Source organism: Microcaecilia unicolor, chromosome 2 (assembly GCF_901765095.1).
Source record: "Microcaecilia unicolor chromosome 2, aMicUni1.1, whole genome shotgun sequence".
NCBI lineage: Eukaryota > Metazoa > Chordata > Amphibia > Gymnophiona > Siphonopidae > Microcaecilia > Microcaecilia unicolor.
Window position 1 is genome coordinate 386,720,384 of NC_044032.1, and position 14,361 is coordinate 386,734,744.

The window sequence follows — 14,361 nt, forward strand, 5'->3', positions numbered from 1 at the left end:
CTGAAGTACTTGACCTGGAAGGTCATTTTCTTGGTGGCAGTTACTTCAGCTCGTAGAGTCAGTGAGCTTCAGGCCCTGGTAGCCCAGGCCCCTTACACCAAATTTCATCATAACAGAGTAGTCCTCCGCACTCACCCTAAGTTCTTGCCAAAGGTCGTGTCGGAGTTCCATCTGAACCAGTCAATTGTCTTGCCAACATTCTTTCCCCATCCTCATTCCTGCCCTGCTGAACGTCAGCTGCACACATTGGACTGCAAGAGAGCATTGGCCTTCTATCTGGAGCGGACACAGCCCCACAGACAGTCCGCCCAATTGTTTGTTTCTTTTGATCCCAATAGGAGGGGAGTGGCTGTAGGGAAACGCACCATATCCAATTGGCTAGCAGATTGCATTTCCTTCACTTACGCCCAGGCGGGGCTGGCTCTTGAGGGTCATGTCACGGCTCATAATGTTAGAGCCATGGCTGCGTCGGTAGCCCACTTGAAGTCAGCCTCCATTGAAGAAATTTGCAAAGCTGCGACGTGGTCATCTGTCCACACATTCACATCTCATTACTGCCTGCAGCAGGATACCCGACGCGACAGTCGGTTCGGGCAGTCAGTTCTTCAGAACCTGTTTGGGCTTTAGGATCCAACTCCACCCCCCGAGGGCCCTGTTTGTTGTGTTCCAGGCTGCACTCTCAGTTAGTTGGTAAATTTTTTAGGTCAATCTCAGTTATGTCCTCGCCGTTGCGAGGCCCAATTGACCATGGTTGTTGTTTTGAGTAAGCCTGGGGGCTAGGGATACCCCATCAGTGAGAACAAGCAGCCTGCTTGTCCTCGGAGAAAGCGAATGCTACATACCTGTAGAAGGTATTCTCCGAGGACAGCAGGCTGATTGTTCTCACAAACCCGCCCGCCTCCCCTTTGGAGTTGAGTCTTCCCTTGTTTCTCTTTTGCTACATACGAGACTGGCCGGCTCGAGCCGGTTTCGGGCGGGAAGACGGCCGCGCATGCGCGGTGCGCGCGAGGACTAGCAAAGGACTTTGCTAGTGAAGATTCCGATTGGAGGGGCTGCCGTGGACGTCACCCATCAGTGAGAACAATCAGCCTGCTGTCCTCGGAGAATACCTTCTACAGGTATGTAGCATTCGCTTTATCAATGGATAGCAGGGAGAAAGGGACTCGACACAGCTGTGTTTCGGCCATATAGGCCTGCGTCAGGAGTCTTCTCACTGTATGCTGATCTTATATACTATCCAAATGGGCAGAGAATGTGTGTATCTTTAACCTCAGTGGGGGAGAATCCTTCCAGCATCCAGGTTAACTGCCTTCTGCTCTGAAGAGACCGTTTTCTCACACTCCTTTTTGGATCACAGCTGCTCATTAGGGCAGGGTTCTCAACCCAGTGGCTTTCATATTTGACAAGCAACATGTTTTCAGTCCCTCAGACTTTTAGCTGCTATCAAAAGCAAAATAAAGTTCCACTGAAAGAACTTGCTTGAGGTTATAACTTTCTGCAATAACTTCCAAAGTGCTTCAGTATATTGTGTTCTACATGAACAAGCAATTACACACATCACACAATTGGGTGATGTCCCCTGGTGCTGAACTGGACTTTTTTTTTCTAGAGCTGTCTAGAAGGCTCTTCAGCTCCTTGGGCATGTGAAGTAGTAGTCATACCTACAGTGTGCATTAGTCTTTTTTTCGCAAAGCAGCAGGAGAAAACACCCACAAGAGGTGAAGGAACAACACACTCTACCACTATAGTAGAATCAATCAAAAAGTAGGGCAAATATGGCACTTCCAAATACCATGAGGTAGTTAGTGTTGTCTATTAGGAACACAACAAAAGGACTTGACACGGCAGCTGTGTTTCAGTGCATAAACGCCTGCCTCAAGAGTCTGACCATTCTGGTGTTTCAGGGTTAAATGTACTTCTGTGTGGCTGACAAACACAAATTGCTATCGCAACAAAAAAATCTCAGCAAAAGGAAGAAAGTCTCCGACAATGCCACACAGCCCAAAAATACCCCATAACTGCCCCACTCACAAAAATAAGCCCTCTGAACTGCTCCACTAACCCACAAACTGCCCCAGCACCATCTTTGCTGTACTCTTTGGTTGATTTTAGCCTTTTCTTTCTACATTTTCTGTTGAGCATCTCTAGTAGTCTATTCACATTTGTGTGTCTTAGTTCTCGGAAAGAATTATACAAAAGAGGTTGAGAAAGTCAGTCGGGGGGGGGGGGGGGGAGGGACAAAATAACTCTCCAAATATTTAATAGAAAGAGATGAAACTTGGCACGTTAGAAAAAAAAAAGTAAAAAGACACATTACTTTTACAAATAGGCAAAATTGGACCGGGGATCCAGAGAAATAAACCCCCCCAAATGGCCCAGCACATTTCTTTGGGAATTCCAGATTCAGTAGCTTAGAAACTTACATATAGTGAAATATAGCAGTAGCCTAGTAGTTAATGCAGCGGACGTTGATCCTGGGGAACTGGGTTCGATTCCCACTGCAGCCCCTTGTGACTCTAGGCAAGTCATTTAACCATCCATTGCCCCAGGTACAAATAAGTACCTGTATATACTATGTAAACCGCTTTGAATGTAGTTGCAAAAACCACAGAAAGACGGTATGTCAAGTCTCATTTCCCTTTCAGACTGCCTATCCCTGTTTTTTACTTTCACAACTCCCCAAACTACCCCCCCTGCACAAACTGCCCCAGCTCAAAAACTAACATACCCTCTACAACTGTACTGCCATTCTGCAAATTGCCTGTACCACCAAAAACTACCTCACAACTTTGTACAACCTGCTGCTACTCCCTAAAACAACTACCACAACTATCTCCACTACTCTACAAGCTGACCGCACTTCGGGACCTTCCTTCCTTCCTTCCTTCCTTATCTGATCAGTCGAGTACGGCTCTCGGTCACTCTATGGATCAGTGTTCGTCATGCCTTCCGATCTCTCACAGCTTCTTTCAGTTCTGCTATGTTTTGCCAGTATCTTCCTTGATAGTATCTATCCAGCAAATTTTTGGTGGCCTCTTTTTCTTTTGCCACTAACCATTCCAAGCAAGATGTCTTTTTCGAAGAACTTGCTTTGCATGATGTGACCAAAATAGGAGAGCTTTTGTTTTGCTACCTTGGCCTTCTGGACCAACCCCTTGCAAACTGCCCCACCCCCAACAATTATCCTATCCAACTGCCCCAGCACCCTGCAGTTCTCTCCACTCCCCAAAGATACCTTGCTGTGACTGCCCTACCCCAGCAAAACTACCATTATTAATGCCATCTCATTCTGCAAACTGCCCCATCCTCAACCACCTCACTAACTGTTCTATACTCGAACAAATATTCCCCAGAACTGCCCTACATCCAAAAATACCCCCAACAAAAATTGCACCACCCACAAAAATTACACTCTCATAACTGTCCCACCATCTTACAAACTGTTCTGCCTCCCAAAAAACTACTTCCCTGCACTACCCTGTCCACGAAACTAACTCCAGCTAACTGCCCCACACCCAAAAAATATTCCTATACAATTTCTCTACTCAGAACTGACCCTGCAACTGCCACAGTACCTCACAAAGTGTTTCCATCCTTAGAGAACTAGTCCCACCACCCCACAAACTGCCACACAGCCCACAAATATCCGTGTAATTGCCCCACCTACTAAAACAAGCCCTCTGCAATTGCTCTACTAACCCACAAACTGCCCCAGCACTCTGCCACCTGTTCTACTCCCAAAAATTGCCTCTGTAACTGTACTATTGTACCAAAAACTACCACCTCACAAACTGCCCTATCCCAAAAGCTACTACACCTCCTCACAACTACCCCATCACCCTGCTAACTGTCCCACATCCCAAAATGCTCCAGTGTTACTAACACAACTGCCGAGCCATACCACACTGCCCCCGCCTCCATAAAATAGCCCCTGCATATGTCCCACAGCCAACCTCCCAAAATCCCCCCCTCACCAGCCCCACAAACACAACCCATGCAGTTCACACACAGAACGCACAGTAGAGATACACACATGCAGAGGGGTTAGTAAGAATATTCTGAGCCATGCTGTGCATGCTTTACCTACTTGCTTTTCTTTCCAATACATTTGTTCATTTTATAAATTTGAGGCTGATATCAAAGTTTTTATTTATTTTATTATTATTATTTTTTTTTTTGCAGTCTGCATTTCATGTTGACTGCATAAGGTGTTTTGTTTTATTTTGTTTTTTTAATGCCAGCAACAATAATGCATGCGTAGGGGGAACTGTGGCCAATGCTGAGGCTGGACAGACTTCTACGGTCTGTGTCCTGCAAATGGCAAAAGACTGAAGATTCGCCATATCCAGCATAGGGGGGACTGGGACTGAGGCTGATGCCAGACAGATTTCTACAGTCTGTGTCCCACCAAGGGCAAAAGACAAGTAAAGCTTCAGCATCTCCAGATCACTTTATCATGTGCTGCAAGTGAGGGTGCTGTGCAGCTCAGAGGGGAGGGGAAGATATCTTGACTGATATGTTGAATACTGTCAGCAATACTTGGGAATGATATATGGTTATAACCAAGACTCCTATCAGTTGGCTGCCTATATGGTTGGCATGGTGGAGACTTGACAATCAGTGTTTAATCATAGATGGCTGGGGCCATGGCAGAGTGGTGGACACAGCTCTGGCTACCTTGTTAAGCAGACTGGTTGGACCATGCAGGGCTTTTTCTGCCACCATTTATTGTTTAACAATGACTTTGTGTTGTATGAGTCTTGCTTATTAGGATTTCTGCCAGGTACTTGTGACCTAGAGTGGCCACTGTTGGATCCACACACAATCTACTCTTGCCTTCTCAGCTTGTGCTAACCAGAGGGCTCTGAGCCATTAAGCGTTAAGTTAAAAAGATGTAGTGTTGATGGGCATTGAAAGACAAGGGCAGATGGCAGATATTTCCCTCAATGCATAACCCTGAGAGCAGGGGGATTGTGGTATGTAACGTCTAACCCTCTTTCCTCCACAACTGGCGACAGTGGGAGAATAGCTCTACTTCCCATCACGGTCAGTTGCCACATCTGTGTCAGCAGGTCTAGCTTCAAGCGATCAGATGCCCTCAAGAAACCCTGAGAAAGTTCAGTCCAACTGCTGGTTCTTACTGACTCGTTGCTTCAGTTATCTTTGAGCAGGAACTCGGGAACCATATTGCAGAGGTGGTTTCTCAACACATGCCGTGTGTTTTGCATCGTTTGGCTTGACTTCTCTTGCATTACCTCCTCATGTGTTGAGTGTTTTTGCTCCTACAGCAAGTGTCAAGGTTCAAGATTGACATAAGATATGGTTAGTCATAGTCAACTTCAAAAAGGGAATCTGTTAGATTTTTTTCAGCTCTTGGAAAGCCTTTCCCAAGAGTCTCTCTGATACTGAAAGGTGGTCAGTTCAGGGTTTGATGCAGCTTCAATGGACCACTCTACTTTTTATTAGAGAAACTTCAAAGATTCCTGGGTTCATCTTACAGATCAGCAGGCAGAATAATACTTAACCTGCCCTCCATAGATCATCAGGCAGAATAATACTTAACCTTCCCTCCCTGCTGATATTTTTTCTCTGTAGCCTAAGTCCCCATTTGAGGACTTCCCCTTTTTCTAGTTTTGTTTAGATAATGGCTAAAGTTATTCCTGTTGAGCTACAGGTGAATGAAATGTCCAGACTATTTTTTTTGTGGCCTCCACAAGTTCCTTGATTACCCAAAAGAGATTGTGACACTACCAATCCACTCTGTCTTCCAAGATGGATGTAAGAAATTTGGGAAATGTCAGACTTCATGCATACTTCATGTCCATCTTCTTAGTAACTATCATGTCAAGGCAGCTGAGGTTAGAGATGTAAAGAGAGATGACAAGACTTTTTTTTAGGTATATTAGAGAAAGGAGGAAGGCTAAAAATGGAATCATGAGACTAAAATATGCAGAAAATCACTACGTGGAGAGTGATCGGGAAAAAGCGGACATGCTAAACAATACTTTTGCTCTGTTTGTGGAAGAAAATCTTGGAGAAAGACTTTTTGGTTAGCTAACAAAGGTATATGTGAGAATGGAGTAGATTGGACTGATCATGGAAGAATGTGTTTATGAACAACTTGAAAATTAAAAGTAGACAAAGCCATGGGATTGAATGAGATCCATCCTAGGATACAGCGGGAGCTCAGAGAAGTTCTGGTAGGTCCCATTAGAAATTTGTTTAATAAATCCTTGTATATGGGAGAGATTCCGCAGGATTGGAGAAGTGCAGATGTGGTCTTTCTAAATAGAATTGGTGTCAGAGAGGAAGTGGGAAATTACAGGTTGGTGAGCCTCATTTTGGTGATTGGAAAAGTAATGGAGGCTCTGCTGGATGGTTTTACCAAAAGAAAACCATGCCAAACAAATATGATTGATTTTCTTTTACTGGGTGACCAGAAAATTGGATCGAGGACATGTCCTAGATGTAGTCTGTTTGGATTTCAGCAAAGCCTTTGACACAGCTCCTCATAGGAGGCTCATGAATAAACTGAGTGGGCTGAAGTTAGGACCCAAAGTGGTGAGCTGGGTTAAAAACTGGTTGACTTGACAGATGACAGAGTGTGGGAGTAAATGGAATTCCCTCGGAGAAAGATGAATAATGGAGTGCCTCAAGGATTGGTACTGGGGCTGATTCTATTCAATATATTTGTAAGTGGCATTGCTGAAGTGTTAGAAGGAAAAGTTTGCTTTTTTGTGAATGGCATGAAGATTTGCAACAGAGTGACACCCTGTAGGGAGTGGACATCATCAGATATGATCTGCAAAATTATAAGAATGGTCTAATGTTTGTCAGTTAAAATTTAATGCAGAGAAATGAAGTGTGGTGCACTTGGAGAGTAGAAATCCAAAGGAGCTGTATTGTTAGGGGGCAAGATACTGATATGCACGGATTGGGAGAGGGACCTTGTGTGATGGTATTTGAGGATCCCAAGGTGGTGGAACAATGTAACAAGGCTGTGGTCATAGCCAGAAGGATGAAAGCTAGCACTGAGCGGCATAACTAGCAGAGGAAAGAAGGTGTTAATGCCCCTGTATAAGTTGTTGGTGAGAACCCACTTGGAGTATTGTGTTTGGTTTTGGAGGCCTTATCTTGCCAAGGACATAAAGACTTGAAATGCTTCAGAGGAAGACAACAAAAATGGTATGGGGTCTGTGCCACAAGACATGAGAAGAGACTTGAAGAGGTGAATATGTATACCCTAGAAGAAAGGAGGGATAGGGGAGATATGATACAGACATTTAAATACTTGAAAGGTATTAGAATACAAACAAATCTTTAACAGAGACGAGGAAGCAATAAAACTAGAGGACATGAATTGAGATTGCAGGGTTTCATACTTATGAGTAACATAAGGAAATACGTTTTCATGGAGAGGATGATGGATGCCTGGAATACCTCTTAGTGGAGGTGGTAGAGACAAAAATGACAGAATTAAAAAAATGCGTGGGATAAACACAGAGCATCCTTAAATAGAAAGAAGATGGTATAAAAATAAAACTTAAATGTTCTAATGGCTGTTGATGTGTTCTGATAGGCAGAAGTGGGTCTTTGATGGCAACTGCAGCAGTGGGGAAATAAGGCCAGTGTTGTTCAGAGCTCTATGGTCTGTGACATGTATATGGCAAGACAATTCAGGATGGGCAGGAGTGGGCTTCAATGGCAACTCTAATAGTTGGGGAGTAAGGCTAGTTCCAAGCAGACTTCTATGGTCTGTATTCTGAAAATGGCAAAGACAAATCAGGATCAAGTATACGTGTTTTATACGACATTCATATTATATGCTGTGAGTGTGGGTGCTGTGTATCTCACTGGGGGAGGGGAGAACATCTTAAAATTTAATTTAGCAAATAAAATGTTGTTAGTTAATAACATTGTTGGCTTAATCACAAATTCATAGTGAATGTAACTGTTGGGCAGACTGGATGGAATATGCAGGCCTTTATCTGCCATCACATTTTGGCAGTCTTCTTCAGAGCCTCTTAGAGGGATAGTACCCAATTATTTCCCCTATGGAGCCCATTATTATTATTTTTAATTGTCTTGTTAAAAGGGAATTCTAACCCAACCAACAATAGTTAACTTGCCTTTTATTTTGAGGACAACCCTTAGCTAAGGAGTCCGGTTGTGTAATGGTTGAAACTGGTTCTATAAAGACAGCAGCCAGTAAAGACACTAGCCCATGCAGAAGAACTAAAGATTCTACTGGAAATTTCTAGACGTGTAGATAAGGGTTACAGTGCACATCTTTGGGACTTCAGAACAAAGTAAATAGAGGGGACGGAGAGTTCAAAACTATGGAGTTTTGCCTTAGGCCTTTGTGCAACAGAAGGTCACTGTGAATTGATTCCATTTTGATTCTGAAGAATCTATTTTGATGATTAAGAAGGCCAAAGGAGATTCTATGTCTGGTTAAAGAGAAATTGACTGCAAAATACAACCAGTTGCATACAGAAATAGAACAGAACTAAATGAAACAGGAAGTCCAGGGCCCCTCTGCAGCAAGGAGAGATGAAAGTAAAGATCTATCTTTAGCGGTCAGTACCAGAGGTGAGCACCTTCCTTGCCCTCCAAGACATGAAATTTGTGGTTTTAATGCTTGGGAAATTGGGTTATGTCTGAAATGCTTAGCTTTGGCCTAATTCTCTCTATAACCTGGGCTAGGGTCAAAAATACTAATGTGCAAAATGACATGACCCTGAAAAATTCATGTCTATCCACCTAGAACCCCTTTCCCCCAAAATTATATCATTTAGGACAGAGCCTGAGATCTGATTAGGCTAGTAACGTAAGTGTACATAAACGTATGCCATGGAAGTCAGCTGTGCAGAAAGAACAGAACAGATAACACCAGCAGAAAGGACACCATCAGAGAAGAGAAAAGCTGCAGCAAGGCAAGAACAGAATGAAAATGCTGACCATGAGGAGGATGCCTGGTACACTTTACATTCTTGGGTGAGAAAAATCTATGACTATACATTTTTAGGGGTTAGTTAGCAATACTAGTCTTTGCAGATGTTGGGATAACTACTGGATTTTCACATATATATCCAGTGGGAAATACACAATATTACATTTTGCTGCAAAAGGTACAGGGTATGCATGAGTGCAGGCAGTACATGATTTTACATACAGAATAGTGAACACCTTAACTAACCAAGTGTTCAGAGTTTGTTACAGAATCAGATGTTGGAATATATTGGAATTGTGTTAATAACATGGCCATGGGATATTCAAAGACATAGACTATCTATAGTTTTACCTACAAAACCAGTGCTTCCCTGCAGGTTGTACATGGGTGCAGCTTATGCACAGCTGCGGGGTATATATGCAAAAATATGGTATTTTGGCAAAATTCCATAATATGTATTTCTGTTGTCTTTCTTTAGCACATTATCTATTGTAATAATTCATAGTCTGTAGGAAAGGGCAGAATACATGTCTGATACAGAAAATTAAACTATAGTAGTGAGGTATTTTGATTAAGTGTTGTGGAAGGGGTAGTTTCCAAAGGTTGTATTCCTTTCTCCGAGGACAAGCAGGCTGCTTGTTCTCACATGTGGGTCGGTGTCCACGGCAGCCCCAGGAACGGAGATTTTCCAGCAAAATCTTCAAACCTTTGTGGCGGCCGGTAGAGCGCGGAACGGACGCACTACGAATGCGCAGCCATCTTCCCGCCTCAGTTTTTTCTTTTCCGCGGTGAATAGCGGCTGTTTTCGGTCTCTCTCCCTTAGGTCCCAGGAAAAACTACTTAGGCGTCTTTCGTGGCGTTTATCGCTTTCTTTTTTTGTTTTAGGTTGCCGTTTTTCTTGTTTTCCTTTCCAGTTACAAAAAAAAAAGAAACATCCTCTTTTTTCTAGTCTTTTGCCCTGGTAAGTTTCCTTTCGGTTTTCGTTGCTGCCTTTTTTGGCTGCCTGTCTGTGGTTATCCTTTTTTGGATGCCTGTCCGCGGTTCTCCTTTTTTTGTGCCCTTCGTTGGCATGATTGAGCCGTTTGACTTCGCCGCCACGATTTTTCCGCTGATGTCCTTGAAGCCTCCCAGCAGCTTCAAGAAGTGTGCTCGGTGCCAGCGGTCTATCTCAAGCACTGACCTGCACTCCTGGTGCGTTCAGTGCCTTGGGCCCGACCATCGCCCAGACGCTTGTAAGTTGTGTCTGAGTTTAAAGAAGCGGACACAGGCGTCGAGAAGAGCTCTTCGGGACCGTCTTTTTGGAGCTCCGACTGATTCCTCGGCGTCGACATCGACAGTGGTACTGAGGTTCGAGAACTATTGTCCGATACCGAGGAGGATGCCTCCTGGGATGAAGGGGAAAATCCCAGATATTTCTCTTCTGAGGAGTCTTGTGGTCTTCCCTCTGATCCCACTCCTTCACCTGAGAGGGAGCTTTCTCTGCCGGAGAGTCTCTCCTCGTCATTTGTCTGGGAAATGTCTGTGGGCATTCCCTTCCCGGTGGTAACTGAGGACTCGAGGTCCTGGACTATCCTTCGCCACCTAAGGAGTCATCCACTGCCCCTCTGCATAATGTCCTTAAAGAGACATTGCTCAGGAATTGGATGAAACCAAAAAAGTGGAGTCCCAGTATCGGATCCATGGAGAACCTGAGTTGATGAGGTTGCAGTTACCTCACGACTCTGCAGTTGTGGATTCTGCTCTCAAGAGAGCCAGAAGTACTAGGGATTTTGCCTCGGCGCCCCCGGGGCAAGAAGCTAGGACTTTGGACTCTTTTGGGAGGAAGGCCTACCAGTCCTCTATGCTTGTGTCCAAAATACAGTCTTACCAGCTCTACACAAGCATTCACATGCGGAACAATGTTAAGCAACTGGTGGACTTGGTGGATAAGCTCCCTCCGGAGCACGCCAGGCCTTTTCAGGAGGTGGTCAGGCAGCTGAAGGTGTGTCGTAAATTCCTGTCCAGGAGTATTTATGACACTTTTGATGTTGCATCCAGGTCCGCTGTTCAAGGTATAGTGATGTGCAGACTGTCATGGCTGCGTGCCTCTGACCTGGACAATCGGACCCATCAGCGGCTTGCGGATGTTCCTTGCCGGGGGGATAATATTTTTGGCGAGAAGGTTGAGCAGGTGGTAGAGCAGCTCCACCAGCGGGAAACCGCCCTTGACAAACTCTCCCATCGGGTGCCTTCAGCATCTACCTTAACAGGTAGATGTTTTTTCAGGGGAAGGAGGAGTGCTCCTTATGCTTACAATAGGCCTAAGTACAATCCACCTTCCCGACAGCCTTCTCAGGCTCAGCCCCAGCGCGCTTGTTCACGTCAACAGCGTGCGCCCAGACAGGCCCCTGCAGCTCTCCAGCAAAAGCAAGGGACGGGCTTTTGACTGGCTGCAGTTGAGCATAGCCGCCATAAAAGTGTCCATGCCAGACGATCTGCCGGTCAGAGGGAGGCTAAATATTTTTCACCAAAGGTGGCCTCTCATAACCTCGATCGGTGGGTTCTTCAAATAGTCCGGTTAGAATACTCCCTCAATTTGATCTCCAGACCTCCAAATTGTCCACCAAGAGCTCAGTCCTTCAGCTCCCAGCACAGGCAGGTACTTGCAGAGGAACTCTCCGCCCTTCTCAGCGCCATTGCGGTCGAGCCCGTACCACCAGGTCAAGAAGGGCTGGGATTCTATTCCATGTATTTCCTTATGCAAAAGAAAACAGGGGGGATGCGTCCCATCCTAGACCTAAGGGCCCTGAACAAATATCTGGTCCGAGAAAAGTTCAGGATGCTTTCCCTGGGCACCCTTCTTCCTGTGATTCAGAAAAATGATTGGCTATGCTCTCTGGACTTAAAGGATGCTTATACACACATCCCGATACTTCCCGCTCACAGGAAGTATTTTTGATTTCGTCTGGGAACACAGCATTTTCAGTATTGTGTGCTACCCTTTGGTCTTGCGTCTGCGCCCAGGGTCTTTACAAAATGCCTGGCAGTAGTTGCAGCGTCGCTACGCAGACTAGGAGTGCATGAGTTCCCTTACCTCGACGATTGGCTGGTGAAGAACACCTCGGAGGCAGGAGCTCTACAGACCATGCAGATGACTCTCACACTCCTGGAGCTACTCGGGTTTGTTATAAATTACCCAAAGTCCCATCTCCTTCTAGTTCAGCAACTAGAATTCATAGGAGCTCTGCTGGATTCTCGGACGGCTCGAGCCTACCTTCCTGAGGCGAGGGCGAACAATCTTCTGTCCCTGGTTTCCTGGGCCAGAGCATCTCAGCAGATCACAGCTCGGCAGATGTTGAGAATTCTGGGTCACATTGCCTCCACTGTTCATGTGACTCCCATGGCACGCCTTCACATGAGATCTTCTCAATGGACCCTAGCTTCCCAGTGGTATCAGCCCGCAGGGAATCTAGAGGTTGTGATCCACCTATCCACCGACTTTCACAATTCCCTTCAGTGGTGGACAATTTGATCCAATTTGACCCTGGGACTTCCTTTCCAAATTCCTTAGCCTCACAAAGTGCTGACCACGGATGCATCTCTCCTGGGGTGGGGCGCTCATGTAGATGGGCTCCACACACAAGGAGCTTGGTCCCTCCAGGAATCAGGTCTTCAGATCAATCTCCTGGAGTTGCGAGCAATCTGGAACGCTCTAAAGGCTTTCAGAGATCGGCTGTCCAACCAAATTATTCAAATTCAGACAGACAACCAGGTTGCCATGTACTACGTCAGCAATTAGGGGGGCACCAGATCTCGCCCCCTGTGTCGGGAAGCTGTTCAGATGTGTCTTTGGGCTCACCGTCATGGCATGATTCTCCAGGCCACGTATCTTGTAGGCGTAAACAACAGTCTGGCCGACAGATTGAGCAGGATAATGCAACCTCACGAGTGGTCGCTCAACTCAGGCGTAGTTCACAAGATCTTCCGAGTGTGGGGCACCCCCTCGGTGGATCTTTTCAGCACTCTGATCAATCACAGGGTCCCTCAGTTCTGTTCCAGGCTTCAGGCCCACGATAGGCTCGCGTAAGATGCTTTTCTTCTCCATTGGGGGAAGGGCCTTCTGTATGCATATCCTCCCATACCTCTAGTGGGGAAGACTTTGCTGAAACTCAAGCAAGATCATGGAACCATGATTCTGAATGCGCCCTTTTGGCCGCGTCAGATTTGGTTCCCTCTGCTTCTGGAGTTGTCCTCCGAAGAACTGTGTAGATTGGAGTGTTTTCTAACCCTCATCACTCAGAACGAGGGGTGCTTCTGCATCCCAACCTTCAGTCTCTGGCTCTCACGGCCTGGATGTTGAGAGTGTAGACTTCGCCTCCTTGGGTCTTTCTGAGGGTGTCTTCCGAGTCTTGCTTGCTTCCAGAAAAGATTCCACAAAAAGGTGTTATTCTTTTAATTGGATGAGGTTTGCCATCTGGTGTGACAACAAGGCCCTAGATCCTCGTTCGTGGCCCACACAGACCCTGCTTGAATACCTTCTACGCTTGTCAGAGTCTGGTCTCAAGACCAACTCCATAAGAGTCCATCTTAGTGCAATTAGTGCTTTCCATTATCGTGCAGACGGTAAGCCTATCTCTGGACAGCCTTTAGTTGTTCGCTTCATGAGAGGTTTGCTTTTATCAAAGCCCCCTGTCAAACCTCCACCACTGTCATGGGATCTGAACTTTGTTCTCACCCAGCTGATGAAGCCTCCTTTTGAGCCACTGAATTCCTGCCATCTGAAGTATTTGACCTGGAAGGTCATTTTCTTGGTGACTGTTACTTCAGCTCGTAGAGTCAGTGAGCTTCAAGCCTTGGTAGCCCATGCTCCTTATACTAAATTTCATCATAACAGAGTAGTCCTCCGTACGCACCCTAAGTTTTTGCCGAAGGTAGTGTCAGAGTTCCATCTGGACCAGTCAATTGTCTTGCCAACATTTTTTCCCCGTCCTCATACCTGCCCTGCTGAATGTCAGTTGCATACATTGGACTGCAAGAGAGCATTGGCTTTCTATGTGGAGCCCCTTCAGACAGTCCGCCCAAATGTTTTGTTTCTTTTGATCCTAACAGAAGGGGAGTTGCTGTCGGGGAAACGCACCATTTCCAGTTGGCTAGCAGATTGCATTTCCTTCACTTACACCCAGGCTGGGCTGACTCTTGAGGGTCATGTCACGGCTCATAGTATTCGAGCCATGGCAGCGTCAGTGGCCCACTTGAAGTCAGCCACTATTGAAGAGATTTGCAAGGCTGCGACATGGTCATCAGTCCACCCATTCACATCTCATTACTGCCTTCAGCAGGATTCCCGACGCGACAGTCGGTTCAGGCGGTGCTGCAGAATCTGTTCGTGGTCTAGAATCCAACTCCACCCCCCTAAGCCCATTTTTGTT

The 14,361-nt window shown here is 45.8% G+C and overlaps 1 protein-coding gene across 1 annotated transcript in view; it reads left to right on the forward strand.

Annotated features, from left to right (window-relative positions):
* The window catches only part of HELQ (helicase, POLQ like), a gene marked incomplete in the record, with an annotated part of 237,703 nt that overhangs the window by 36,527 nt on the left and 186,815 nt on the right, over nt 1-14,361 (forward strand).